At 39.7% G+C, this 25,591-nt stretch overlaps 1 long non-coding RNA gene across 1 annotated transcript in view; it reads left to right on the forward strand.

Moving 5' to 3' along the window:
* The window catches only part of LOC145511566 (uncharacterized), a 39,520-nt gene extending 14,889 nt beyond the window's left edge, over nt 1-24,631 (forward strand). Inside the window, exon 3 of the long non-coding RNA XR_014057954.1 lies at nt 23,256-24,631. This is a non-coding gene — a long non-coding RNA (uncharacterized LOC145511566). The remainder of the gene's footprint in view (nt 1-23,255) is intronic.
* The last annotated feature ends 960 nt before the right edge of the window (nt 24,632-25,591 follow it).

Raw genomic sequence — 25,591 nt, forward strand, 5'->3', positions numbered from 1 at the left:
AATGAGATGGTTGGATGGTATCACCGACTCAATGGACATGAGTTTGAGCAAGCTCCTGGAGTTGGGTGATGGACAGGGAAGTCTGGCATGCTGCAGTCCATGGGGTTGCAAAGAGTCGGACATGACTGAGGGACTAAACTGAACTGAACTGAGGGAATATAGATCCTTGAGCAGGGTTTTGAGATATAGATAAGAATGTAGTCAAAATAAAAGAAAATGTATCTATTAGTAAGGAAATTTTAAATAGCTCCATGTGTGTGTGTACTACAAAAATGCCTTTATTGAGATTTGAAAAGAAAGGAGTAGGAAAAATTAAAGAAGAGTTTGTACGTTATCCTGAAAGTGGTGGGGGAAATGAAAGATTTTTCAGCAAAGGAATGACTGAATCAGATATTTCTTAATTAACATCTAATTCCTAATATTGATTCATCCAACAATCTGATTTTTAATTCAGTCTCCTATGTAGTCACCCACTAGGAAGATATTTCCTTAGTAAACAAGGTAGGCTATCCTGCCAGATAAATGTTCTGTTGAAAATGATGTATTGTCAGTCTCTTCTAAATTTGATTGGTTTGAGGTAGTGTCCAAAGTCTAATAGATTTAAAAAATATATTTCTATTTATTTATTTGGCCATGCCAAGTCTTAGTTGCAGCATGTGGGCTCTCTTTTAGTTGTGGCATGGGAGCTCTTAGTTGCAGCCTGTGGGATCTTAGCTTCTCAACCAGGAATTGAACTCATTCCCCTTGCATTAGGAGCGTGGAGTCTTAACCACCAAACTACCATCAAAGTCCCCCTAATAGATTTTAAATATAGCAGTCAAGTCCAGTTTAGGGATCCCCATACTGGAGTTGGAGATCTGAGGTGGTATTATTGAGATCTAGTTATTGCCACCTCTTGAAGTCCTGCCTAATAACACTTCTAACAACCTTCTGTATAGTACCCTGAAGACTACACACCCATCAGCCTCCTACCTCTCAGGTATACTGAGAATTCCACAGTCACAATGGCAATAATTTCATAAAAGATGATGTCATACTTTAAAAATCCTTAACACAACTTCCAGAAATGAAGAGGAAACTCTTCTAAACATTTGTGATCAACTAACATAAAATTTGCCTTGAAGTTTGAGTTATAACTCTTGAAACAATAACCATTAAGAATAACTGTGCTGTTGTATCTGTATTCTCAAAAGGGGTGGACTAGACAGTGTGGGTGGGGAAGTAAAAATTCCCAAGTACCTTTGGATGGACTGCTCAAAGTAGTCACACTACAGTGGCTCAGTAGGGTTCTGGGCATGTACAAAGATAGCGTAAACGAGGTAAGTTTTTTTTCCTGTGGGTTCAATGACAAGTAAGTCATTAAAATTGTGGCTTGATATATTTTTTTCACCCTTTGAGATGTGTTTCTCCAGGCCAGTCATAGTCAGTGTTGTGCTCTGCTAAGTTATTATGCCTCACTGGTTAGTGAAACAATCAGGCTCATTGAACAAGTACAATTCAGGTACCGCCCACTTTTTTCTTCTGTTTTTTAAGTACCCTGATCTAACAGCTGTGGGATTCTGTTGATGACGCTTAAATGTTTCAGGATTTTCAGGTTTGCTCAAGAGACACGTAAGTGATCTATTCGTGATTCAGAGACTTCTTTCTTCTCACCTGCTGCTCACTAATGGCACTTTAGTTAATATGTTTACATCTACAAAGACATCTACCAATGATGGGCAGCAGTCACACATGTGGTTTTACTGCAGAGGACTTCAGTGTTCATATTGTGAAATTTGGGCAAATCACCTATTATCTCCCGATCCTGTTATTTACTCATTTGTAAAATGGAGCTAATCATAGAATTGTAGTAACCTCATAAATCTGCTTCAGAAACGTAATGAGATGATATATGTAAAGCACTTAACTCAACGTGGGGCAAATATCAACCAACAAACTAATTTACTCAACTGTTCAAATTCTTACTGCATGCCAGGTGCTGCACTTGGTACTGGAGATAAAATGACAAACAAGGGCAGACACAGTTCTTGCTCTCGTGAAGCTTACAGTCTAAGGCAGGAGGCTGGCAATTAGTTAATCCCAAAAAACAAAAGTAAAGAGAAGAGTGGGGACAAGAAGGTGGAGAACATGATGCTTTTGGAACTTATAACAGAACAATTGGACTTGACTCCCAAGGGTAATTGAGCAAACTTCTCTGGGAAGGTGTCTCTTGAGCGTCCAACAGCAGGATCAAGAAGATGGCTTTCCAGCCTGTGTGGAGGTTTGCAGAGGGGTGAGCCATCACAGATTTGAAGGTTGGAAAGCAAGCCCGAGTGGCTGGAGCAGCGGAGGGGAGAGCAGGATGGGAGATAAGGTGGGCTTGAGATGAAGTGGGTGGGATCCATTGTGTAGCAGTTGTCAGTTTGTCTTTTTGATAAGAACAATGAGAAGCTGCTGAAGGGTTTTTGAATGAGATGGGAGGGAAGGGTAGCATGAAAGTACCAGGAGCAGATTTGGGTGTCGAGATCATCTTGGCTGTAGAAAACGTATAGGAGTAGGACCAGAGGAAATAGAAGCTATTAGAAGAGATGATGAGGAAATGTCCTGGTGGTCCATTGGTTAGGATTCCTCGCTTCCGCTGGTGTGGGTTCAATCCCTGGTTGAGGAGCGAAGATCCTGCAAGCCATGAGACATGGCCAAAAAAAAAAAAAATTGATGAAAGTTTGGGCTAGGTTGATGATGGTAAAGGTGGAGAGAACTGGACATATTTGAGAGATATTTAGGAGGAATAATTCATGGGAGTTGGTGATGGATTGAATATAAGGATTAAAAAAGAACAAAGTAGGGTATCCTTGATGATCCAGTGGCTAAGACTTCATGCTCTCCAATGCAGGGGTCCAAGTTGGATCCCTGGTCAGGGAACTAGATTTCACATGCCGAAACTAAGAGTTCAAATGCCACAATTAAAGATCCTATGTGCTGCAACAAAGATCAAAAATCCTATGTGCCACAACTAAGATCCAGTGCAGCCAAATAAATAAATTAAAAAAAAAAAAGTTTTGAGGCTCAGTCGTAAGCTTCTGACACTATTCCCCAAGACGGTTAGTCAGAAGAACAAAGTTTAGGGGTAAAATTATGAATTCATCCTTTTGGATATTTGATTTAGAGGGGTTTTTTGTTTTTTTTTTTGAGATATTCAGGCTAGAGCACATGGGATATATATGTATCATAAACAATTGTATATGTATACACACACACACTTGGATTACACGTCATCTGCATCATATAGGTGGTGACTTTTTCACTTGTGAAATGGGCATACTAAACGTGCTTCATAGGAATCTTGTATGATGAACATAAAGTACCTAAGTATATGTGAATGCCTGTGCTAAGCTACAAGAGAGTAAAGAAATGGTCTTGGGTTCAGTAGCAGAAGAGTAATAGAGAAATTCTTGAGAGGATCCTACAAGCAGTGGCAGAGGAGGAGCATCCTGTATCCAGTGTGATGAGAACAGTCTGGTGTATATACCACATTCAAAGGTCACAATATCTGTTAGTGAGCTGCTTAACTGAGATGTTTTCTAAATAATGAGATATTGAATCTGGACCCTGGAAGCCTTTTTTTTTTTTTTTTTTTTTTTTAAATTTTACTTATTTGATTTCACCAGTTTTTAGTTGCAGCACTCTGGATCTTCAATCTTGGTTTCGGCATGTGGGATTTTTAGTTGCAGCATGTGGGAACTAGTACCCTGTGCTGTGCTAAGTTGCTTCAGTCACATCCGACTCTTTGTGACCCCATGAACTGCAGCCCACCAGGCTCCTCTGTCCATGGGGATTCTCCAGGCAAGAATACTGGAGTGGATTGCCATGCCCTCCTCCAGGGGACCTTCACAACCCAGGGATCGAACCCAGGTCTCCCACATTGCAGGCGGATTCTTTACTGTCTGAGCCACTAACTTGCGAACAAACCCAGGCCACCTGCATTGGGAGCATGGGGTCTTAGTCACTAGACCACTAGGGAAGTCCCTGTATGTGTGTGTGCTCAGTTGCTTCAGTCATGTCTTCCTGACCCAGGGATCAAACCCATGTCTCTTACGTCTCCTGTGTTGGCAGGTGGGTACTTTACCACTTGCGCCACCTGGGAAGCCCAGGGAAGTCCCTGGGAGCCTCTTATTCATAATAACTTCAACATTAAAGTATTCAAAGGAAGTTTTCATGGAAATTCATGAACGTTTATTGAGGGACTCAAGTCTGACATGGTAAGGTCAGAGAAAAATTCCTGGAACCGAAGTGTAGAAGTTGACCACAAAAAGAAGTGGGAAGGTGTGTTCTAGAAGGAGTGAAGAGTACAGGGACTTTAAAAAAGCACAAGTACATGAAAGCACAGTGGGATGAAGGAAGTGAAATTATCTTGGGATTAATAACATTTGGGACAGGAGATGATACTGGCAAGGTAAAGGGACCAAATGATGGAAAGCAAGTGAGTAATGGACCCCGTTAGAAGCCTGTAGACAAAGAAATGACACAGTAGGCTTGCTTTTAGATAGAAATGGTCGACCATCATATAGACCAGAGAATGAAACTGGAGATATAGAGGTTATCAGTTATGAACAAGTAAAAGACAGAAGTCTGATGTTCAGGAGACATTTAGAAAGTAGTCTAGATTGGAAATATTTAGAGATGAATAATTATCAGCTTATAATGAATGGGTAATTAAAGCCAGAATAAATGAAATAAACTGAGGAGAACATGTAAAGTGAGAAGAGATAGAAAATTAAAAAAGAACCCAGTGAAACACATCATTTAAGGGAAAAGTGCAAGAAGAAGATCTCGAGAATGTCTCTCATCCAGTAATCATCATTCTCAAAAAGTTCTTCTTTATGTCTAACTTAGATCTGTCATGCTGTAATCAAAGTCTGTTTCTTCTGTCCACTCTCCAGTTGAGATAGAAAGCAGCTGTTCATCATCTTGTATATAACAACCTTTCCTTCGCTTGAATACTGTTATTAAGAAACCTGGTAGTCTTCTCTAACTTAGGCTAAATAATTTCTAGCTCCTATTTTTCCAACCCTTTAATCATCTCTGTGACTCTCTGTTGAATCTCTTCCACTTTTTCCACAAACCTCTTTGACTTTGGAGTCCTTGGCTGGACCTTGTACTTTCAAGACTCACTTTGACAATTATGGAAGAACCTTCTTAAATTTCTTATACAGTAGCTTTCTATATCCTAATGTTATGCTTGGGTCTACTCCATGTTAAATACAGAATTTCTAGTAAACCATCTTATTTTGGCTATTTATGTCTATCTAGCTAAGTTTTTGTATTATTAATGCTCAGTCCATTTTGACTGTATTGTTTCAAAGAGATCATTCTCAATACCCTTCTATTACCAAATGATATAGCTTATCTGTCCTTGGTCTCATGGACATCAATTTGGGCAGGAAGTAAAAGCTTTGTATGCCATGCACTTGCATAGGATGACATAGATTAAGAGCATGTTCTTTTTCATATCCCCTTTCTTGTTTAAATGATGAAATCAGATTAAATGCTGAATGTGAAGGAACCCTGCTTACTTCTCTTATCCCATGTGTGTCTCCCTCTCTCCACTGTGAGCTCCTTGAAGAAGGAGCTCAATTCTGGTTGTCTTTATATTCTCAGCCCACTTTTTAATGTCAAGGAAAATCACATTTGATGCCTACCTTAAATCCAGTGTAGAAAAGGAAGGTCTTAGACTTCCCTAGTAGTCCAGTGCTTAAAGAATCTGCCTGCGAATGTAGGCGACATGGGTTCGATCCCTGGTCTGGGAAGAGTTCACATGCCGCAGGGCAACTAAACCCATGCTCCATTACTACTGAAGCCCACATGCTGTAGAACCCATGCTCTATGGCAACAGAAGGCACTGCAAAGAGAAGCCCAAGCACCGCAACTAGAGAGTGGCCCCCATTCTTCGCAACTAGAGAAAGACTGCACGCAGCAAAGAAGACCCAGTACAGTCATTAATTAATTAACATTTTAAAAAAGAAAAGGAAGGTCTTGACCAGCAATGGATCTTGACTTCCATCTTGCTTGTCATCTCAAATTGATAAGTAATTTACTTATTCCAGAGCCTTGTGATTAGAAGGACCCTGAAGCAGTGTCATGGACCATCAAAAACTGCTGTGGCCACCTGGAACTGTTGGGACTTAGAATTGTGAATTGCTCTAGCAAACTGTTTACCATGGACATAGGGCATAGGAGAAGAGGTGAGGGTAGCCCATATTTGCCACTAAAAGCAATGACAAAACTATGCCTTCATTCCTAGACAATGCCTCGGTCCCACACTGCTCAGAGACTATTGCTGTAAGAAAGAAAACAGCACTTTCTTCCATTTAATGGATCATAGCAAAGACAACAGAAAGTGTTGGAGGTCGTGGCCCTACTTTTAAAATAATCTTTGCACCCACTCATTTTGTCCAATTGCACAAGACCTCTTTTTAGTAACTCTTGGAAATTGTGTCAGTGCTAATCTGCATGGTTGCCACACATGGCTCTGAAATGTCATTACAAGAGTTTTGTTCACGATTCTTTCCTGAAAGTTGCTCAGAAAATAGTTTTGATTTAACTTAAAAGTCAATGAAAATAATAGAGATTGAGTGAGTTTTTTGTTAAGTTAATCAAAGAATTCAGCTGCCACTTAAAAATTTCCACAAATAGTCTTAAGGTGTTATTGCTAATTATTACCCTGACAGCATATTGTCAAAAGATGTAGTACTAGACAAAGAACTCAATCACTGGAACTTTAGTGACGTCTTTGTCAAATGGATAAAGTTTGGTGTAAAAGCTGACCTAAGAGGTGGAGCAAACTGAAGAATTAGTATGTTGTGGGTATTGTCCAGTCCCTGGAATGTAAGAAATGGTCCTGAAAAACCGTCAATACATTCCATTTTAGATGCTTTTGTTCATTTGCTTTTTTGCTTTGTTGTTGTTTTGTGCTTCTTCACTTAACATGAGCCTCAATGTCTAGACTTTGGAGAATAACCCCAAAGATAGTTAAATTAATGATAAGTCAAGTTGGTTGATCCACTTGTGATAGGTACTGCATCTGAAGTCTACAGTTAATAGTGAGATAAATGCTCTAAAAGTGTAACTTCAGGCACTTCCCTGGTGATCCAGTGGTTAATATTTCTCCTTTCAATGCAGATGGTGGAGGTTTGATCCCTGTTTATGGAGCTAAGATCCATACGCCTTGTGGCCAAAAAACCAAAACAATTAAAAAAAAAAAAACAGAAGCAATATTGTCGCAAATTTAATAAAGACTTTAAAAATGGTCCACATCAACCTTTATTAAAAAATAAATAAATAAAAGTGCAACTTCACAGTGAGTTGAGAAACACTCCACCAACTCTACGTTCTTTCTGAGTTACTTGAACTGTTGATATGATTTTGAGTATCACTTGGTAATGACACCAAGTCTGCAGCTACACCCCAGGACTTTCTCCAGAGCTGCTGACTGTTTGCTACAAGAACGTTCCTGGTACACCTCAGACTCAACAAGTCTCAAATTATTGAAGTCATCACTTCCCATCAAACCTCCTTCTTCTCCTGTAATTGCTATTGTGTTTGGTATTGATGCTACGCTCCACAATTGTCTCTAACTCTTCTATTTTCTGTATATCCCACATTCAACTCACCAGAGTCTTTCTAATTACCTTCCTACTTGGTTCTTGAATGCTTTTCCTACTCTATACCTCTGCTATCACTGGCCTAGTTCTCTCTTATCCTGAACAGTACAACAGCCTCGTAAATAATCTTCTAGTCTCAGTGCCAGCTCTGTCCATATCTTAGCATTTTGAATTTTGTGACCTGGCCCCCATCTAACTTTCTATTTTAATCCCTCATCATCTCTTTATGTGTCTTGCCTTTCACTTCCCTCTCTAGCAATTGTGCTGTTTCTTCTCTGTCTCTGTGTGGAACACCTTCCCCATTTCAATCTTCTTCCTCATCATTTGCTCAATTCCTAATTGTTCTTTAATAAAACCAACCTCAGTTATCACCTCTTCCTAGAGAGTCTTTTTCTACTACCTACCTACCTTCCTACACACAGACACACACACACACACAGACACACACACACTCCTATTTTTGTGCCTTTATAATACCTGGAATTCATGTCTATCATTGCCCTTAGCACATTTCATTAACATGCCTGTGTATGGATTTGTCTGTACCACTATGCTATGAACTCTCTAAAAAGACATCATGTCACATTTGATCCATTTACGTTTGATCCATAGCACACTAGAATAGTGCCTCGCACTGGTAATCTTTCCATAGATGTTGACTAAAAAAATGACAGTATCATTATGACTGCATGTAATAGAACACAAGTAGAAGCAATGATATCATCATCTTGAATTTGCAACAGATTAACTGAAATGGATAATACAAAATACAGTGACTAAGCAAGGACAATAACTCTCGATGTACTTTCAAGTTCCCTAGAAATCACTGAAGCCTATAATGCTGAAATGAATATAGTAAACATGAATACGTATAATTGCTTAACTTTAGTGCCGAACTCTCATAAATGACTAAGTCATGTATTTAAACATTGCTAGCCAAATCAGGATTGTTAAGTAACACACTTCTAAATGAAAGTATTTAGACTAAAGAATATAAATATATATTTGAAGAATAAATATATATACATATATGTATTTTGGAGCAATGCAAGCCCCTCTTAGAAGGAAAAGCCACAAAAATTACTTTTTTTTTTTTTTTACTGTTATTGAAAGCACAGGACTACTAGAATCATCAGTGTTACAAGAATAGAAAGAATGACTAGTTATGCCCCATTCTTTCCTTCAATAAAATAGATCACTTAAGTTCTAAAAGCATACATTTTTTTCTTCCCATAGTATTATACTATTTCCATTTTGTATAAAAAAATTCAAATATAGTCCATAACATTTTCATTTTTCTAAATTATCTCTTAAGCCTCCTCTTATGCCCCTACTGAAAAAATTGATAACCAAGATTCTAATATAAAATGCACAGGATAACAGTTTCTCATTTGTGGGTCTCAGAATCTCTGCCTTTCTTTGCCTAGTAACTTTCCTTGTTTACTTTTTTCCCCACTAGCATGTTTTATAGTTGTTTTTGTTTATTAAATTATCTACATATGTATTTGTGCAAAGATTTTACTGAAAAACCTTAAATATGACAAGACAACTACAACATTAAACATCAGGTTTGATACCTTTCTTGATATTTTTGTCTTTAAAAAGAAAATCATGGAAATACTTCTTTGCTTATTTTGGAATACCTGATGAATTTTAACAACACATTCTTTGAATATTTTGGTTGTTGTGTATTCTCTTTTTACTAGAAAACAAGTTCTTCATATTTTTTCTCCCTGAAAATTATGCGAGCATATGCACATGACTTACATACCTATCTGCCAGTCTGGTTGATTAGTAGGATTGTTCGATCACTGTTAGTGCCCTTGAGACTTCAGTGAGAAGACACTAAGTCAGAGACACCATAGTTGCTTGGTTAGAACTCTTTCTTTTTCCATTTTATTTTATCACAGATGAACTTAAGATGAGATTGTTTAAGGTGAAACTTACTTTTCATAGCTAAAGTACAGTCTGATTAAAAGGTACATCTTCCTTAAACTCACATGAAGCAAAAAGAGGCTCTGTCTTCTTAAATATGTGCAACTGTGCCTTCTGTTCTACTTTCTAAAGGATGTAAATTTCTTTTAGCACTCACTCTCTTTCAGTTTGGTAAAGTCAAAAACCTTCAGGGATTCAAGAATTTCACAGAGATTCCTGTTTCTTTGAACTAACTTTTATACTCAGAGCAACAGTTCAATGAGTATCATACCTCCTTAATAGGTATGTAAACAAAATAACCAATCAATGACATGAGAAGGACCATGTGCTTTAAAATTTTCTTTGTAATAGTTTAAATATGTTATCTTTGGATGTCTATTGTTTTGTCTACCAAGTGCTCATTCTTCTGGTTCAGGCCCTTCCTCAATTTCTAACAGAGCCTCCAAGTTCCCACATATAACTGCTAGTCACAGAGGTGAGCACTTGAAAGAATCTGGGTCAATGAATCCCAGATTTTTGAACCTCTGATCTAGAAAATAAGGTCAATCACTTCCTAATCATTGTGATTGTAAACTGTAAAATTTGGATCGTGCCAGTGGTAGCACAATGGTTTAAATGTGGTCTCTCAGCTTGAAGAGGCTTCCACTGACCAACTATGGACAATTTAAAATCAATGAAAATAATAATTGTGACGGATTGAAGTAGCTCAGTGTTAGAATCCATGAGTTCACAATGACACCAAAAAATATTAATTGGTTATTTTTGCTGGAGAACTGACATTGTTTTGAACACTAACTTATTGTTGTTCAGTTGCTAAGTCGTGTCTGACTCTTTGCGACCCCATGGACTGTAGCACTCCAGGTTCTCCTGTCCTTTACCATCTCCCAGAGTTTGCTCAAACTCATGTTCATTGAGTCAGTGATGCCATCCAATCATCTCATCCTCTGTCGTCCCTTCTCCTCTCACCTTCAATCTTTCCCAGCCTCAGGGTCTTTTCCAATGAGTTGACTCTTTGCATCAGGTGGCTGAAGTATTGGAGCTTCAGTTTCAACATCAGTCTTTCCAATAAATATTCAGGGTTGATTTCCTTTAGGATTATCTTGTTTGATATCCTTGCAGCCTAAGGAACTCTCAAGAGTCCTCCAGCACAATTCAAGAACATCAATTCTTCAGTGCTCAGCCTTCTTTATGGTCCAACTCTCACATCCATACATGACTACTGGAAAAACCATAGTTTTGACTATATAGACCTTTGTCGGTAAAGTGATGTCTCTGCTTTTGAATATGCTGTCTAGGTTTGTCATAGCTTTTCTTAAAGGAGCAAGCGTCTTATAATTTTGTGGCTGCAGTCACCATCTGCAGTGATTTTGGAGCCCAAGAAAATAAAGTCTATCACTGTTTCCACCTTTCCCCCATCTATTTCCCATGAAGTGATGGGACTGAATGCCATGATATTCGGTTTTTTTGAATGTTGAATTTTAAGCCGAATTTTTCACTCTTCCTCTTTCACCCTCTTTAAGAGGCTCTTTAGTTCCTCTTCGCTTGAACACTAGCTAATAAAGAAAAAGAGTCAAAGATTTATCTTGCCTTCCTTGATTTTACTGTACATTAGGGTAGCTATGTCTTCCCTGATGGTGCCTGCCAATGCAGGAAACTCAAGAGCCTTGGGTTTGATCCCTGGGTTGGGAAGATCCCCTGGAGGAGGGCATGGCAACCCACTCCAGTGTTCGTGTCCTGGAGAAACCCACGGATAGACGAGCCTGGCAGGCTGCAGTCCATGGGGTCGCAGAGTCGGACATGACAGAAGCGACTAGGCACACACGCAGGGTAGCTAAATTCAGTGAAGAAAAATTTGTAGAGCTGTTCCAGCTAATAAAAAGAAGAAATGGCAGTAAGTTGCACTCATTTGCAAACCCCTACTGGGTTATGCAATACAATATCTACCAGCCATACATGGTTACTGAGCACTTGAAATGTGGCTGGTCTAAAATGAAATGTGATGTAAGCCATGGTGTGCTGGTAAATGTTTAATAACTAGCTCACTGAGGTGGAAAAAATCCCACTTTTGGTGTTTGCTGTGGAGTGAGTACTACCATCATAGCCAGTTTCGAGCCACCAAAGGGATGTCATGAACGGAGTTGGGAGGAGATGCCTACAGTTGGCTCTCAGAGGCTTGTGTGAGCAGGCTCTAGCACACACTGGCTGTGAGTGGAAAAAAATACACAGGACTTTGAAGACTTAGTATGAAAATAAGAATATAAAAGATTTCAGTACACACTTAAATGTTGAAACGGTAGTATTTTGGATATATTGAATTAAATATATTTTAAAAATTATTTTTATTTCAGAAATTCCCTGGTGGTCAAATGGTTAGGACTCAGCATTTTCATCGCTAGGCCTGGTTTCAATTCCCAGCTGGGGAACAAAAAACCCACAAGTCGAGTGGAGTGTCAAGAAAAAAAATTCTTGTTTTAAAGTAGGGGCACTAGAGCACTTAAAATTACATATATGGTTCATATTATATTTCTCTTGGGCAGTGCTGATATAGACAGTGATCCTCACTAACTGTCAACATATCAGGTAGCTAGACAACCAGATATTATGCAACTTCTGATGGAAGAACATGACACCATCTATGAAGCAATCTTCTCTTTTCTTTTTTTTGGCCACACCATGCAGTTTGTGGGATCTTAGTTCCCTGACCAGGGACTGAACGCAGGTTTGGCAGCAAAACCGCCAAGCCCTAAAGACTGGACCACCCGAAGAATTCCAGGGGTGATCTTTCAAAGACCCAAACCTGTACAAGGTCAATCCCTTAGGATAAATTACTAGGTTAACAGGAAATAACGAAGACAGAGAAACATGTTAAATGACATCATGGGGCTGCAGCCAGCAAAATCCAGGATGTGGAATATATTATAGGACTCAGTTTCTTCAACAAATATATTGCAGAGAGGGAAGAAGAGAAATGGAGGGAGGACAAATACCGTGTGATATCACTTATATGTGGAATCTAAAATATGACACAAATGAACCTATCTACAAAGCAGAAACAGACTCACAGACACAGAAAACAGACCTGTGGTTGCTAGTGGGGCAGGGAGAGGGGGACGGATGGAATGGGAGTTCGGGGTTAGTAAATGCAAATTATTACATATAGAATGATGGACAAGGTCCTACTGTATAGCACAAGGAATTATATTCACTATCCCAGGATAAATTAAACCATAATGGAAAAGAACATATATATACATATGTGTGTGTGTGTATAACTGAATCGCTTTGCAGTACAGAAGAAATTAACACAACATTGTAAATCAAGTAAACTTCAATTCAAAAAAAAAGGAGAGAAATGGAAGGAGAACCTATACAGTAAAAGAGACTTAAGAAATTATCAACCAAGTGTAATTTGTAGATCTTACTAAGATCTTCATTCAAACAAACACACTATATGAAAGAAGTTCCTTTATGAAACTTATGATACAACTAGCAATTTGAATACTAACTGGATATTTGATGATACTAAGTGATCATTGCTAATAGTTTAGGTGTGATAATGGCATTTTTGTTATTTTTTTAATCCTTGTGTTTTAGAGATAGAAGCCAAAATGTTTATAGATATGGTGATATGACGTCTTGGATTTGCTTCAAAATAATACAGGAGAGAAAAACAGAGTGGGGCTATATATGAAACAAGATTAGTCATGATTATTGTTGAAGCTTATCCAGGGTATTATGTCTACTTTTGTATTTAAAATTACCATAACAAAGTCTTTAGGAATCTGTAAACTAGTTAGGAATTAATGTATCTTTATCTGTTGTGTCTATTTGTGCATTGGATTTCCTAGATACAGGAAAATATTTGAGTGCTTAGAAATAGAAGAAATCTATCCTTTTACAAGCAGTGTAATATATATCATGTTCATTGCATATATCATGTAATATATATCAACTTCTCCAATGTTCTGTTTTGTTTCAGAACAATAATATTATTTTTAGAGATTGTCACCAAAAGTTATATTTGAATTCCCATTTTATTCTAGTTTCCTGTGTCTTTTACTACCTGTCAATTTCTACTTCAAATTTAACTGTTCTGCTCTTATCTATCCTCATAAAGTATGAGCTCTTAATAAAAGAGAAAGGCAACAGTTATAGCAATCAAATGTAATATTTGAATACCATTTGTATTCTGATGCAAATAATCTCCTGTAAGACTAGATTTGTCTAGTCAAAGCTATGGTTTTTCCAGTATGTATGGATGTGAGAGTTGGACTGTAAAGAAAGCTGAGCGCCAAAGAATTGTTGCTTTTGGACTATGGCGTTGGAGAAGACTCTTAGGAGTCCCTTGGACAACAAGGAGATCCAACCAGTCCATCCTAAAGGAAATCAGTCCTGAATATTCATTGGAAGGACTGATGTTGAAACTCCAATACTTTGGCCACCTGATTGGACTCATTTGAAAAGATCCTGATGCTGGGAAAGATTGAAGGTAGGAGGAGAAGGGGACCACAGAGGATGAGATGGTTGGATGGCATCACTGACTCGATGACCATGCGTTTGAGTAAACTCCGGGAGTTGGTGATGGACAGGGAGGCCTGGCATGCTGCAGTCCATGGGGTCGCATAACTCATGACTGGGTGACTGAACTGAAGGGAAAAAAATTATGAAACAACAAGAAATTTTAACGTCGACTGGGTATTTGATGATATTAAGACATTGTTAATTGTTGAGTTAGAGAGTGAAAGTCACTCAGTCATGTCTGACTCTTTGTGACCGCATGGACTATACAGTCCATGGGGTTTCCCAGACAGGAATACTGGAGTGGGTTGCTGTTTCCTACTCCAGCCCCTTTTTGCTTAGGTAGATTCAAATTGTGTCTCTGTCATTCAAAACTAAAATAGCTCCAACTAATAGATAAACATACTTTTAATCTAACATCCTATGAGATCTGAAGTTTTGTATGTATACTGGGAGCAGCCAGGCTTTAGGTCCTTTTCTGAAATTGCCACTTGGCTCCCAGATGGCCTGCCTCTCAGTTTAGGTAAGGAATTTGATGTTTAGCTTAGAATTGAGGAACCTTCCTTTGTATTATTGTTTGTTCAATGACTTATTGATTGATTGTTAACCTTAAAAACTTTAACTTGACTGCTTTATGAGTTCATCTAAATTAAAAGATTTAAAGGTGGCTTTAGTGCTTTTAGGACATGTATGTCTGAAATAAAGGTACTTTGCTTTTCAAAACTCTCTAGACCCATAACCTCTGAAGTTTCATGATCTATTGGATTACAAGAAGATATTGATATAATTTTTATTTCTATTTATTTATGTTAAAAAAGAAAGTGAAAGTCACTCAGTCTTGTCTGACTCTTTGTGATCCTATGGACTGTTGCCTGCCAGGCTCCTCTGTCCATGGAATTCTCCAGGCAAGAATACTGGAGTGAGTAGCCATTCCCTTCTCCAGAGATTCTTCCTGACCTAGGGCTCGAACCCCAGGTCTCCAGCATTGCAGGCAGATTCTTTACTGTCTGAGCCTTCCTTTACTGTAAAGGAAAGCTTTACAGTAAAATAATTACTAATATTTAATGTAGAGATTAACAATATTTTATGATTTATAAACAAATGTAATTTATGGTGTTGTTTGCCAAAAAAAATTTTTTTTACCCATAAGGAGCAATCTAGCCCCTACCCTACTCTCCACAGGAGGGGCAGGGACTCTACCATAGCTCCAGGGTCCCTTCTCCTAAAAAAGACAAAAACAAGTTTAGGGATCATTGTAAAAAAAAAAATCACTGCAGATGGTGATGGCAGCCATGAAATTAAAAGATGCTTACTCCTTGGAAGGAAAGTTATGACCAACCTAGACAGCTTGTTAAAAAGCAGAGACCTTACTTTGCCAACAAAGGTCGGTCTAGTCAAGGCTGTGGTTTTTCCAGTAGTCATGTATGGATGTGAGTGTTGGACTATAAAGAAAGCTGAGCACTGAAGAATTGATGCTTTTGAACTGTGGTGTTGGAGAAGACTCTTGAGAGTCCCTTGGACTGCAAGGAGATCCAACCAGTCCATCCTAAAGGAGATCAGTCCTGGGTATTCATTGGAAGGACTGATGTTGAAGCTGAAACTCCAATACTTTGGCCACCTTATGCGAAGAGCTGACTCATTTGAAAAGACCTTGATGCTGGGAAAGATCGAAGGCAGGAGGAAAAGGGGACGACAGAGGATGAGATGGTTGGATGGCATCACCGACTCAATGGACATGAATTTGGGTAAACTCCCGGAGTTGGTGATGGACAGGGAGGCCTGGCATGCTGCGGTTCATGGGGTCGCCAAGAGTCGGACACGACTGAGCGACTGAACTGAACTGTTCTCAGCCAATGAGTTTCAAACCTTACTTTCTCACAACTGCCAGTCACAGGCCAGCCCCGCCTCATTCTTCTAACTGCTTACTTCTTCAGATTGAACTTGATGATATTCACTCTCCATTCTCGTCCCATTTCACTTGGGGTCATTAATTAACACCACTTTCTTACATAAAAATATGGCCAGTCATTCCAGAAATATTCCCATGCCTCATGTGCGTGCTTGGTAGCTTCAGTTGTGTCTGACTCTTTGCGACTCCATGAGTTATAGCCCACTAGGCTTCTCTATTCTAGAGATTCTCCAGGCAAGAATACTGGAATCAGTTGCCATGCCCTCCTCCAGGCAATCTTCCTGACCTAGGGATCAAACTTATGTCTCCTGCGTTGCAGGTGGATTCTTTACTGTTGAGCCCTAGAGAAGACCATGCCTCATATTCTAATGTAATCAATCACCAGATCCTATCTATTCTACATCTTGAATCCATCTAGTTCTCTCCACCCAAAGAGAGGTATTATCAAGTCTCACTTATATTCTTATAATAACCCCTCCTAAGCAGGTTTTCTGCATTCAAGTTGATTTCCCTCCAATTTGTTTTCTATCAAGCATACATAGTGATCTTTTAAAAACACAAATCTGGTCTTGTCTCTCTCTGGTTTAAAATTCTTTACTGTCTCACAATGCAGCCCCAAATCTTTAAGTCCATACATGATCCTTTTCATTCCACCTTCCCTGCCCCCACTCTATTTACCATGCTCCACCCAAAGTGGTTCCTTTCCAATTTTCAAATACCATACTGCTTTCTACCTTGAGGTGAAATGGTGTGATGCTGCATGAAATGCTCACTCTGATTTGAATGCTCATACCTACTTACTTGCCTGACAAACTCTTCTCTACCTTTTAGGTTCCAACCCAAGACTCAGCTGCTAAGGACCCTCTAGAGTAGCTCAGGGTTCTCAACTGTCAAAGTAGCCTGTGTTTTTCTTTCAAAGCACATATGCATTAATATCTTCCTGCCCCACTACCCTATAAGGTCCTTGAGAGCAGGAAAAATATCCTCAATATGGCACAACATCTACCATGAAGTACGAATGTCTATTTGTTGCATTCAATAATGGACAATAATCTTTAACTGTGTTTAATTCCTTCCTCTGCTCATTTTCCTAAATGACTATTTTAGTTACGTACGTGTGCATGCTAAGTCGCTTCAGTTGTGTCTGACTCTTTGTGATCCCATGGACTGTAGCCCACCAGGCTCCTCTATCCATGGGATTCTCCAGGCAAGAATACGAGATTGGGTTGCCATGCCCTCCTCTGGAGGATCTTCCTGACTCAAGGATACTTTAGGTATAAATATTCCTAATTGCTCTCATTTGTTTATTCATTTATTTTACAAATAATTGTTCTAGGTACCACTCTACCTCAACTGATTTGTAGTTCTTGTTTGTTTCTCAGACTATCATTGATAACAAAACAATTTATAAAATTTAAGGCTTCTACCTGAATTTGAGTTCTAGTCACTACACTGTTTGTGTGTGCTCAGTCGCTTCAACTGTGTCCAACTCTTTGCGACCCTATGGGCTGTGGCTTGCCAGACTCCTCTGTCCACGGGATTTTCCAGGCTAGAATACTGGAATGGGTTCCATTTCCTCTTCCAAGGAATCTTCTCAACCCAGGGATTGAACCCACGTCTCCAGCATCACCTGCATTCCAGGCAGCTTCTTTACCACTGAGCTACCGGGGAAGCCCAGTCACTACACAACCACTTACTAATTGTGCAAATTTGAGGCAAGTTAATTATCTCTATTGTAGAGGGCTATTATGAGGTCTCAGTGATAGGAGGTGAATAAGCCCTCAGTACAGTTCATACCACCTAGTTGGAGCTCCATGAATGTCCTTTTCTGTCTGGCCTCAGTGGTTAAAGAAAAGGACTCCCTGCTCACTCCAGGGTGTAACTCTAAATTATATCTTCTCCCTCAGCACTAATCAGAAAGGTCTCTGAGCTGAAATTCAAAGAGCTCTCTCGAATTTTAATTCCTTATTCACTTAATGCATAGCTAAGTTTCTGTTTGGTGAGTAAAAATTGGATCTGGGTTCTGTTGATTTAAGCTACTATCTGTGTGCTTAACAAAGGAGAAAATTACAATTTTCCACGGGTTTTCTCCTCTCTTTCCCACAACCATCAAATAGGAGATCAGTTTAGCAACAGGATATGCCGTTGATTCTTGAGTCAGGAAGCCCATCCATTAAGCTGTTAGACTAAGGCAGACACAAGGACTAAAGACAAGGACTAAAGATGAGGGGAGACAGAAGAGAGACATCCCAAAGCGAAGCCTTTTTTTTTTTTAAACTTTTTATTTTGAGTATAGCTGATTAATGATATTGTGGTAGATTTAGTGACAGCAAAGGGACTCAGCCATACATATGCATGTATCTCTTCTTCCTCAAATTCCCCTCCCATCCAGGCTGCCACATAACATTGAGCAGAGTTCCATGTGCTATACCATTAGGTCCTAAAGGGAGGCCTTTTCTGGTAATCAACCTGAAGTAGCTACTCTCTGCCTATCATTTTGTTCTAAATCTCCATGAAGTACTAACCGTTATCTGACATTTTTCTTCTTTGCTTACTGACTGTCTCCCTCCACTAGAACGTAAGCTCAAAAACGATAAGGATGCTTGTCTGTCCTATTTACTGGCTTCCCTAGTGGCTCAGCTGGTAAAGAATCCGCCTGCAATGTGGGAGACCTGGGTTTGATCCCTGGGTTGGGAAAATCGCCTGGAGAAGCAAATGGCTATCCACTCCAGTATCCTGGCCTGGAGAATTCCATGGACTGTATAGTCTTTGGGGTCCCAAAGAGTCAGACATGACTACATGACTCACTTTCACTTTCTCACAACTTTGGGGCTTCCCTGGTGGCTCAGAGGGTAAAAGGATCTGCCTGGAATGCAGGAGACCCGGGTTCGATCCCTGGGTCAGGAAGATCCCCTGGAGAAGGAAATGGCAACCCACTCCAGTACTCTTGCCTGGAAAATCTCATGGATGGAGAAGCCTGATAGGCTACAGTCCATGGGGTTGCAAAGAGTTGGTCACGACTGAGTGACATCACTTTCACTTTCATATACCTAGCGCCAGAACAATGCCTGGTATAAAGTAACACTTGGTATTTACTTGTGGAATGAATAAATTGTTACTGTAAATAGGAACCAACCAGAGAGAATCAAAATAATTTCAAACTTTAAAGCTTGGTTTCAAAGAGTTTCTATTGCACATTTACTACCCACCAAGCTCTGCCTTAGGTACCAGGCATTCACCAGAACAAGAAGACCACAGTCTCTGTACTCATGGATTCAAGACGGAAAAAACCAAGTAAAACCAGAACAAAGCAGTTACAAATTGTAACAAACATTATGAAGAAAACAAAAGAACAATAAAGAAAAACTTCCAAGAAGGATGAGTATGATACTAGTTTAGCCAAAAAATGAGAAGGAACTAACTTAGCTAAGGGTAGAGAGTGAGTTTTTTTAAAGTAGAACAGCAAGTTCAGAGACCCTAAGATATGAAAGGCTTTCTTATGTTGGAGGAACTGAAAGAAGACTTGCCAGGAGTGAAGTGAATGAGAGGAAAATGGCATGAGATTATGTTGGAGGTAGTAGTAGCAGTGAAAGTTGCTTAGTCCTGTCCAACTCTTTGTGACCCCATGGACTATAAGCCACCAGGCAACTCTGTCCGTGGGATTCTCCAGGCAAGAATACTGAAGTGGGTTGCCATGCCTTTCTCCAGGGTATCTTCCCAACCCAGGGATCAAACCCTGGTCTCCTGTATTGTAGGCAGATTCTTTACCATCTCAGCCACCAGGAAGAATGTTGGAGATAGGCAAGCACTAGATCTGAGGACCTTAAAGGCCATAATATTATTCTAAGGATTAAGGGTTTTAAACCAGGAAGGTTTTAAACTAGGGAGTGGCATAATCTGATTTATTGTTCTATCAGTTGCTTGGAGAATGGAATAAAGTAAAAGTCATCAATTGTAGCCCAAGACAGCAATGATGAAGGCCTGGACTAAGGAATGACAGCGTAGGCAGAGAAAGAAATAAACGTACTTAAGACATATTTTGGTTTTTTGTTTGCTTGTTTGGCTTGCAGGAATCTTAGTTTACTGACCAGGAGTCGAACCCATGCCCCCTGAAATGGAAGCATGGAGTTCTAAGCACTTAAGAAATATCTTGGAGGTAAAGATTATGCTGCTAAGTCACTTCAGTCGTGCCCGACTCTGTGCAACCCCATAGACGGCAGCCCACCAGGCTCCCGTGTCCCTGGTATTCTCCAGGCAAGAACACTGGAGTGGGTTGCCATTTCCTTCTGCAAGAGATTATGAAGACCTTATAAAATAACAAATTGAACAAACTTAGTCAAATATAAAATATTGAGTATGCTTTGAGTTTTACTATCATCCCTCTGAGCCTTGTTGCTGCTAAGTCGTGTCAGTTGTGTCCGACTCTGTGTGACCCCATAGATGGCAGCCCACCAGACTCCTCCATCCCTGGGATTCTCCAGGCAAGAATACTGGAGTGGGTTGCCATTTCCTCCTCCAGTGCATGAAAGGGAAAAGTGAAAGTGAAGTCGCTCAGTCGTGTCCGACTCTTCGCGACCCCATGGGCTGCAGGCTACCAGGCTCCTCTGTCCACGGGGTTTCCCAGGTAAGAGTACTGGAGTGGGGTGCCATTGCCTTCTCCGAGCCTTGTTGAAAGGGTAGCATTTAGTTACTCTGCTACCAGTGGGGATTCATCGTATATGCTCTTTATATCTGTACTTGCATCACCAGTCTTTGTTGTTATTGTTCAGTCACTAAGTTATGTCTGACTATTTGCAACTTCATGACTGCAGCACGCCAGGCTTCCCTGTCCTTCACTATCTCCCAAAGATTGGTCAAACTCATGTCCATTGAGTTGGTGATGCCATCCAAACATCTCATCCTCTATCACCCCCTTCTCCTGCCCTCAATATTTCCCAGCATCAGGGCCAACTAGATCTACTCCTTTAAAAAGTTTACCCCTTTCAGACTTCCCTGGTGGTATGGTGGATGAGAATCTGTCTGCCAATGCAGAGAACACAGGTTCAATCCCTGGTCAGGGAAGATTCCACATGCCATGGAGCAACTAAGCCCAGGCACCACAACTCTGAGACCAAACTCTAGAGCCTGTGAACCGCAACTACTGAGCCTGTGCAGCACAACTACTGAGGCCCACGCTCCCTAGAGTCTGTGCTCTGCAACAAGAGAAGCCACCACAATGAGAAGCCTGTGAACTGCAAAGAAGCGTAGCCCCCCTTGCTGAAACTAGAGAAAGCCCGGGCACGACAATGAAGACCCAATGCAGCCATAAATAAAAATAATAAAGAGTTTTAAATAAAGTTTACCCTGTTCTTCAATTCTCAATTTAAAATTCATGTATTCAATAAATAAATACATTTATATAGGGAGCTGAGTTGAATATAAATTGATTCAAAGCATAGTTTGTATTTTCTTTTCATTCAAAGATCCAGTCATTCCTCGGGATCTTCGGGATTGGCTTTAGGACAGTTTCCACCACCACCTATACCAAAATCCAAGTCTCATATAAAATGGCATAGTATTTGCATCAGATACCCCACTTACGTCCTCCTAAATACTTTAAATCATCTCTAGATTGCCTATGATACCTAACACAACATTGATACTATGTAGCAGTTGCTGATACATGGCCAAATTCAAGTTTTGCTTTTTGGAATTTTCTGGAATTATTTTCTGTTGCATACTTTCAACCCCTGCAGAACCCGAGCATATGGAAGGATAACTGTATACTTGCTCTGTAAATGACTCTTTAAATACAATAGAAGCTCCTTTATGAAACTATGAGAATTATGTGCTAGCATAAGCAAAGTATGTTGATGGAAAATAACAGAACAGAATTATAATTTACACTGTAATTTAAGTTTCTTGTTGTTTAGTTGCTGAGTCCTGTCTGATTCTTTTGGACCCCATGGACCATAGCCCACAAGGCTCCTTTGTCCATATGATTTCCCAAGCAAGAAGACTGGAGTAGGTTGTCATTTCCTTCTCTAGAGCATCTTCCCAACCGAGGTATCCAATCTGAGTCTCCTGCATTGGCAGGCAGATTCTTTACCACTGAGCCACCAGGGAAGCCCAATTTAAGGCTATGTCTAAATGTTGTTGTTCAGTCACTAAGGTTGTGTCTGACTGACTCTTAGCGACCCCATGGACTGCAGCGCACCAGGCCTCCCTGTCTCTCACCATCTCCTGGAGTTTGCCCAATTTCGTGTCCATTGACAGTGATGCCATCCAACCATCTCATCCTCTGTTGCCCTCTTCTCCTTCTGCCAATAAATAATGACAAATTAGCTGAGTTAAGAATATTAAGAATAACCATTGCATAGAAACATGTCTTTGATTTTAGGATTTGTCTTTTATTAGTAAAATGTAGTACAGTAAATTAATCTTAGTGAATTTTCCTATAGTTTAATAAACACAAACATGCTAATACACATACAGGAAGTCCCCATATCAGCCAAAACAAAATGAAAAAATGCCTCTTTTGCTCCAATTTAACCTTAACATTCTTTGAAGAGTTTCTGAATTTCAAACAAATCCAATCACTCCTGAATAATGACAAACTCTAGCCTATCTGTCTACTTCAAGTCCTGGCCTTTGTTTAAAGTAAATGGATTAACATTTTCATTGTTGGGATTTTCTCCAATCTAGATTTGATAGGTTATCAGCAATTTAAAAAAAAAACCACACCAAAACAGCCCTCTTTGGCATTTTGTTCTCACTCCTCCCCACACCCCAAAAATCCCTTTCCTACAAAAAATCATATGACTCATTTTTTTTTTAATGCAGGCAATAATATAGTACTTTCATTTTAAAAAAAAAATTGGATAGTACGTTCTTTTTATCACACAGTTGCAAAGGTTTTCCTTGAAAAACTTTCTTTTTTAAATTTTTTATTTTATACTGGAGTACAGCCAATTAATAATGTTTTGATAGTTTCAGGTGGACAGCAAAGGGACTCAGCCATACACATACACGTATGCATTCTTCCCCAAACTCCCCTCCCATCCAGGCTGCCACATAACATTGAGAAGAGTTCCCTGTACTATACAGTAGGAGCCTGTTGGTTAAGCATTTTAAATATAGCAGTGTATATTTCCTTGATTAGCTTTTGATTAATGTTTGTTTAATATTATTTTTAAGTACAGGGGTCTCTTTAAATGTTTTCATATGAAAAGAGTTAATGATTTGATTCTTCTCTTTCCCTATTGCATTTTCAGGGCACTCCTAGTACTAGGCAGACCAAGCAAGATTTTCAAGGGTTTGCAGTACTAAGCACCCCAGTGGGTAAGTGAATCATTGGTCCCCTTGGTGCTTCATGCCCAAAGCTCCTACCAAGAGTTCTGAGTATCTGTTTTCCTGTGTAATCCTTGTCACTGCTGGTTAGTTGAATTGGCCCTGAAAGAGAAAGTTCTCCTTAACAGATGCACGCATGACATTTAGGAACAAGAAGAGAGTTTCTCTGTCAGGATCAGAGCTTGCCATCAAGGCACTTTGCTTCTTCCAAATATGCAGACTCTTTATTTTATTTGAACAGGCATCATTTTAATTCTGATTATAATTATAAATATTATGACCTCTTGAGTTGTACCTCCTTTTTTCTTTTCATTTCTTTACTGTTTGGTCAAGTATATGTACTCTATCTCGAATGTTTCCTAAACAGTGACATTTATAGGCTACATAATTTGTCTCATTGATAATGGAAAATTGAAAATAATATGGTATATAATTGCTCTCAAACTGTGGTGCTGGAGAAGAGACTTGAGAGTGCCTTGGACTGCAAGGAGATCAAACTAATTATTAAGGAAATAAACCCCAAATATTCATTAGAAGGGCTTCCCTGGTGGCTCAGATGGTAAAGAATCTGCCTGCAATGCAGGAGACCTAGGTTTGATCCCTGGGTTGGGAAGATCCCCTGGAAGAGGTCATGGCAACCCACTCCAGTATTCTTGCCTAAAGAAACCCCATAGACAGAGGAGCCTGGTGGGCTAAAGTCCATGGAGTCAAAAAGAGTCAGCGGGCACAACTGAGCGACTAAGCACATTCATTGGAAGGACTGGTGCTGAAGCTTAAGCTCCCATACTTTGAACACCTTATGTGAAGAGCCGACTCATTAGGAAAGTACCTGATTCTGAGAAAGATAAAGGCAGGAGGAGAAGAGGGCAACAGAGGATGAGATGGTAAGATGGCATCACTTGTAACAGGAGGGAAAGGGGCAGGGCACAACTTTTGAAAGAATGGCATACCCCAAGGACACAACCAAAGATGGAGAAGCTCTATACAGTCAGCAAAAACAAGACTGGAAGCTGTCGATGACTCAGATCATGAACTCCTTATTGCAAAATTCATACTTAAATTGAAGAAAGTAGGGAAAACCACTAAACCATTCAGGTATGACCTAAATCAAATCTCTTACCATTATACAGTGAAAGTGAGAAATAGACTCAAGGGATTAGATCTGATAGAGTGCCTGAAGAACTATGGACAGAGGTTCATGACATTGTAGAGGAGACAGGGATCAAGACCATCCCCAAGAAAAAGAAATGCAAAAAAGCAAAATGGTTGTCTGAGGAAGCCTTACAAATAATTGTGAAAAGAAGAGAAGCTAAAGGCAAAGGAGAAAAGGAAAGATATACCCATTTTAATATAGAGTTCCAAAGAATAGCAAGGAGAGATAAGAAAGCCTTCCTCAGTGATCAGTGCAAAGAAATAGAGGAAAACAATAGAATAGGAAACACTAGAGATCTCTTCAAGAAAATGAGAGATACCAAGGGAACATTTCATGCAAAGATGGGCACAATAAAGGACAGACATGGTACGGACCTAACAGAAGCAGGAGATATTAAGAAAAGGTGGCAAGAATACACAGAAGAACTACACAAAAAAGATCTTCATGACCCAGATAATCACAATGGTGTGATCACTCACCTAGAGCCAGACATCCTGGAATGCAAAGTCAAGTGGGCCTTAGGAAGCATTACTATGAACAAAGCTAGTGGAGGTGATGGAATTCCAGTTGATCTATTCCAAATCCTAAAAGATGATGCTATGAAAGTGCTGCACTCAACATGCCAGCAAATCTGGAAAACTCAGCAGTGGCCAGAGGACTGGAAAAGGTCAGTTTTCATTCCAATTCCAAAGAAAGGCAATGCCAAAGAAAGCTCAAACTACCACACAATTGTACTCATCTCACAGGCTAGTAAAGTAATGCTCAAAATTCTCCAAGCCAGGCTTCAACAGTATGTGAACTGAGAACTTCCAGATATTCAAGCTGGTTTTAGAAAAGGCAGAGGAACCAGAGATCAAATTGCCAACATCCGTTGGATCATCAAAAAAGCAAGAGAGTTCCAGAAAAACATCTACTTCTGCTTTATTAACTACGCCAAAGCCTTTGACTGTGTGGATCACAACAAACTGTGGACAGTTCTTAAAGAGATGGGAATACCAGACCACCTGACCTGCCTCTTGAGAAATCTGTATGCTGATCAGGAAGCAACAGTTAGAACTGGACATGGAACAACAGACTGGTTCCAAATAGGGAAAGGAGTACATCAAG

The sequence above is a fragment of the Giraffa tippelskirchi genome, chromosome 6, assembly GCF_054371585.1.
Source record: "Giraffa tippelskirchi isolate mGirTip1 chromosome 6, T2T-mGirTip1v1.2.pri, whole genome shotgun sequence".
Taxonomy (NCBI): domain Eukaryota; kingdom Metazoa; phylum Chordata; class Mammalia; order Artiodactyla; family Giraffidae; genus Giraffa; species Giraffa tippelskirchi.